General features: G+C 44.8%; 1 pseudogene; it reads left to right on the top strand.

Moving 5' to 3' along the window:
- Window positions 1-1,469: 1,469 nt before the first annotated feature.
- LOC148808697 (U2 spliceosomal RNA) lies at window positions 1,470-1,643 on the top strand (annotated as a pseudogene).
- Window positions 1,644-5,381: the final 3,738 nt, after the last annotated feature.

Below are 5,381 nucleotides of genomic sequence, written 5' to 3'. Positions count from 1 at the left end.
ATAAGGGTTGTTATTATTTAACCTTGTCTAATGAGTTTGTGTGGTCTTGTGTCTGGGAGAAGATCGAGTGTTTTAAAGACAAGGATCCTTTGTGCAAATTTTTCATAGGCCCTTTGTTTATACATGAACAGGAACCCTAACCCGTTGGTGCCAGAGGAGGACATTGCCACGTTTTTGGGATGGTTTGTGGATTTACAAAGTTCGGGACGAAAACTGCTGGATTCGAAGGGTATATGGATGGGGAAGAGGCAGTATTGGGTTCTCCTTAGAAGAGAGGAGATGGAGAATGGAGAAGTGCTGTATCCTCCAGCTTCTTTTTCGCTGGGAGTCAACAAAGGTTATCTGTTTCATCCTGGACAGCCTGACGAGTGTTGGAGATGTGGGTTGAAGGGTCACAGTGCCACGGAATGATTAGTGACTTTTTGTAATAGATGTAAGCAAGTGGGTCATGCAATCGAGAACTGTGGGGCTGCCTTGACTTGTAATTTGTGTGGGGTGGGGGGACATGTTTACAGGAATTGTCCACAGTGGTTTACACATGGTGTTGTTGAGAGTAAGAAGAAGACTGAGGGGTGTAAGCCTACTGTCTGATTTAGAGAAGAAGTTACTTTGAATGTGGTCAATGCGCTCTCATCAGTTGACATCGACGGTATGGTTTTTTACCTCTGAAGAAGACATGATGGAGTCCACTGTGGAATTCACAGACTGGGGAGATCCATGGGCGAGTGACGGACAGACCTCGTCTTCGTTATCATTTTGACCTGTGAGGAGGAAAAAGAGGAAGCGGAAAAAGGGGAAGGTTAAGTTGAGTTGGAGGACCAAGGACGAGACAGACGTAGATAGCGATACGATTTTGAGGGAATGGTTGACAGATTGTAATATTAAGGGGAGGGAGGAGGTTTTGAATTTGGATGTGCAGAACAAAGCTGATTTTGTTTCTATAGTACATATGCCCATCAGTTTAATGATCTCGGTGTGATAGATCAACATAGAGAAATGATTGAGTTACCTGATGGGATGACGACATTTATGGAAGGGATTGCTGAATGAGGGGTGAAAATAACCTCAAATTGGAGGGGCTGGGATTTGAGTTTTGTTTTTCGTGTTGTAAGGGAACAGGAGTTAATAAATTATGTTGATTTTGATAGTGTGGCTGAGGTTGAGTTCAAGAACTTTAAAGAAGGACGGAAGTGACAGAAGATTAAGGAATAGTCTCTGAATTGTCTGAAGTAATGTTGGAGGGTTTCTGTTTGCAATGTGTAACTGGATGTTTTATTTGGGTTGGGAATGGAAATGTTTGTGTGGTATTTTGCGTCTAATTGGAATGTATGCAAATGATATGTTAATAGGGATGGGGGATTTGATTTGGGTTAATAAGGAATGGATTGTGATTTGTTTATTGAAGGTTTGTGACGGTGTCTGATATGGTTTGGTTTGGATTTCGTTAACGGTGCAGTGATATGTACTTCATGTTTTTTGTTTGTTTAATAAAAAAAATCTATTCTTATCAGTTTATTATCTGATATGTACCCTGTCACGGTACCACATATTAAATGAATTTTTGGAACAGGGTGCTGGATCAGGAGCTTGCTCCATCCTCTCCACGCATCAGGCTGGTATTGCAGCGTCTCTGGGAACCTTCTCTCAGTGGTGAAAAGACAGCAAGCAAGTGAAGTGGACTGAAGGTCCTTCTACTCGAGTCTCCTCTGTCTATGTTTCTCTGTCTCCATTCCTGTCCTCCCTCTGTGCACTTTTTCGCGTCTCGACTTCCTTGGCAAGCAGGCAGGCCCCCCACCCCCCTTTGAGCTCCTGTGCGTTTTCCCTCCATAAAACTTAGATGCCTAATAATTTGTTTAGGGAGGCAGGTGTGGTGTGGTGTTTGTGTCCCTCCCAAGATAGAGCTGCCCCTTCCCTTTGCCCACAGGTGCTGACGGTCCGCTTTCGCTTGCAGCTTGGTCGGCACCCCTGCTGCTGGTGGGAGGGGCCTAAACTAAGGAGGCTGGCGCCCCCTGTGGCTATGGTCGTGTTGGCCCGTTGACAGAAGATCAAAGAGCAGGAGGGTCTGGCAGGCAGGAGAAAGGGGGAGCAGAGTCCGGCCAGGCACTTGCAGGCCAGACTCAAAGAAGTATTACAAAGAGTGGTCTTTTTATGCAGTCAGATCTGTAAAACCTGTCCATAAAAGGGATTTAACATTGGCTGTGAACGTGAAGAGCAGTCAAGCAAGTTCCTGTGATCTGCTCAAAATTTTCAGGGATATAAGTACATCACTCAGCTCCAATCACTGCACATTTCCCCCCTTGAGCAGTCAATAAATAGTCTAAGGCTAGTCTATTCTGTATAGCCACTGCATGTGGGGCTACCATTTAATCATTTATAGCTTTCAATCCCTCGGAAGTGTCAGTTGTTATTTTATCTAAAGAAGCAGCCATATTAATACATTGCACAGGAACAAGTAATAGGTTTATTCCATGCTGAAAAAAAGAAGAAAGAGAACACAACGTTTTGGCTGTGGAGCCTTCTTCAGGTGTGTATTAATGTATATTAATACATTGTCAAGAAAGCTTTAGCTGTACATACATGGAGAAAGTGATTGAAAGCAATGTTCTCTTCAGTAATTCTAGTTTTACTTCTCTTTTCAAAAATAAAGGAATTATGTGATTGTATTTGTACATGAGGCATTATGTATCCTAAATAGCTTCCTGATCAGACAAGGGTAAGTGTTCTTTTCACATATGAAGTATGTCCCATTAGGTGTGACATCTGAGGCTAAAGGAAGGCTCATGTTAACTGTGTTAACATGTTCAGCGCGTCAGCAGTCGATGTAGATTAGCCTTTGTTTTCTTCAAGTTTGCACCTTTGAAATCACCCGCTATTATGAATGCCCCCTCAGGATGTGTATTCTCGTGTCTGTTAAGGTAAGAGTGTAGTTAATGCAGTGCCTTTGTAAAATTTGCCTGCGGCGGAATATACACCACTGTGAGAACTACTGATGTGAACTCCCTCGGGAGATAGAAAGGGCAACATTTTATTGTTAAATGTTCAAGATGTGTAGAGCAAGATGTTGAAATAATCTCCACATCTGTACACCAGGAATTGTTTACCATGAAGCATACCCCGCTGCCTTTGCTCTTACCCGAATCCGTTGTTCTGTCCTGACGGTGAATAGAAAATCCTCCCGGGAGGATAGGAGAGTTCGGAACAGACGGGTCATGCCAGGTTTCAGGGAACACCAGCACGTTGCAGTTCTTGATGTCCAGTCGGAAAGCAAGCCTTGCTCTCAGTTCATCCAGTTTAATGTCCAGTGACTGAACATTAGCAAGAAGTATATTCGGGAGTGGGGCGCGATTGCTGCGTTGCCTCAATCTTACCAGAACGCCTGCCCGTTTACCCCTCTTCCTACAACGCCGTCTTCTTCTCCGGAACAGGTACAGGCGAGACACCACAGTCCAGATAGTCGGCAGTAATTATTGGTGTACATTTAACTGTGCCAATATTCGATCTTATGTCTATAAGTGTTTGTTGGTCATATCTAATCACCGAGCAAGCAGTATGTGCAGTTAGCAGTATGAAAAACAAGGATGAATGGGAGCTCACAGGATGGCAGCCTTCCCTGTCTGCGCCATCTTACACCAAAAGATGGCCTCCTATATAGTTAAAGTAATTCCTTGTAAATGTTGCAGGGCATCCCAGCCCAATAGGTCTTCTAACTGAACCGCTAAATCAGTAGTCAGGAGTACTTGGAAGGACCCCTCCTAACGTGGCTGTAGGGTCTGAGATGGGATCTTTTTCATCCAAATGCACTCTCCTGGAATCAGGTCATGTCCTCCATCAGCAGGCGGTCCCCAGGCTTCCGACACCTGCTTCCTGGCACCTTGTACTGCTTCCGAAGGGAGTTGGCAATACTGCAACAAACAATCAGTTAATAGAATCAGAGTTCCTTTGGATAAGTCTGGTGTGTCTGGTAGCCTCATGGAACATCCAGTAATCACCTCAAAAGGGCTTAAAAGAGTTTAAATTGATGTAGCAGTTCGTGCCTGCCCTGATGTTGCACAACACATGTGCTTGGAGGTAGGCATCACCCAGTTATTATTCAGGACCCCTCACTGCAGTGGCCAAGGGTCAGGGTCTGTGTTTAATGGCTGTTCAGGCTAACTATCTGGCTGTACAAGCTGTGAATAACCTGGTATTAGACCAGCAGGCCGAATGAAATGATTTAACTGAAGCTTGTAAAAATGCTAAATGGACAACTGTAACAATTTATACAGATTCTATATATATATTTGGTGTATGCCACGATTTTGGATAGCTGTGGAGGAATAGGGGTTTCCTCACCATGGCAGGGACTCCAGTTAAGAACGCTGGATTGGTCTCCGAGTTGTTAGACGTTTTGCAGCTGCCGACTGAAGTAGCTGTGGTGAAGTGTAAGGAACACAATGAAGAAGTGTAACCGGTATGTAAGGGAAAACTGGAATCTTAGTGATGGTGGATCTGTTCTCCGGGGGGGTGTTGAGGCGTTTCCAGTTAAAAGAACCACCGCCTCTGTAACTGCTAAACATTTGAGGATGGAGATAATTCCTCGGTGGGAACTGTCCTGCTGCTTGGATTCTGATCAAGGGACACACTTCACAGGGAAGGTGTGTCAAGCTGTGGCTGCGTTGTTCGGGGTGAGATGGGACCTTTATTGCCCCCGTCACCCTCACTCTAGAGGAACAGTGGAACGAAGGAAAAGACTTACAAAATTGTAGGCTGAAGGAACACCGTGGGTAGCTGCTCTGCCTGCGGTCCTGTGTAACCTGCGGGCTGGATCAAACAGAACTGTGTAACTGAGCTTGTTTGATATCATCACAGGCCATTCGATGAAACTTCCTGGAGAGCCAAAATTTGGCTAATGGATCATTGAGTTTGCAATCTAATTCTCTATTGCAGTATTGTAAGTTGATAATTGAAGTGGTGCACGGGGCTGGTGAACAGGTGCTGGACGCTTGGGGACCTCCAGTAGAGGGAAGACACGGCCTGATACCTGGCGAGTGGGTGTGGGTGAAGAAGATACCCTGCCAGATGTTGCAACCCTGCTGGGAGGACCATATCAAGTGCTACTGATTACCGACTCTGTAATCCATGTAATCCGATCCATGTGTTGCACTGTCACCGAGCCACTGCTCACACAGAGACTGAGTGAACAAAAATAATGATGTTGTTACTGTTTCTGTGTCTGTCGGACTTCCTGGGGGGCTGACAGTGTGCCTTTTAAACAGTAAGAGCATGACTATAATAATGGGGAATATGGAATCAGTACATTCTTGGTGTTGTCATATCTATCAGCCACTGATAATAATTAGAGCTCATGTTGGGTTTGTATTGCTATACCAAGATATGCTCAC

The sequence above is a fragment of the Atractosteus spatula genome, unplaced genomic scaffold (genome assembly GCF_055471065.1).
Source record: "Atractosteus spatula isolate fAtrSpa1 unplaced genomic scaffold, fAtrSpa1.hap1 Scaffold_2, whole genome shotgun sequence".
NCBI classification, from domain to species: domain Eukaryota; kingdom Metazoa; phylum Chordata; class Actinopteri; order Semionotiformes; family Lepisosteidae; genus Atractosteus; species Atractosteus spatula.
Note: the sequence above shows the minus strand (reverse complement) of the source record. Positions and strands in the feature narration are given on the sequence as shown.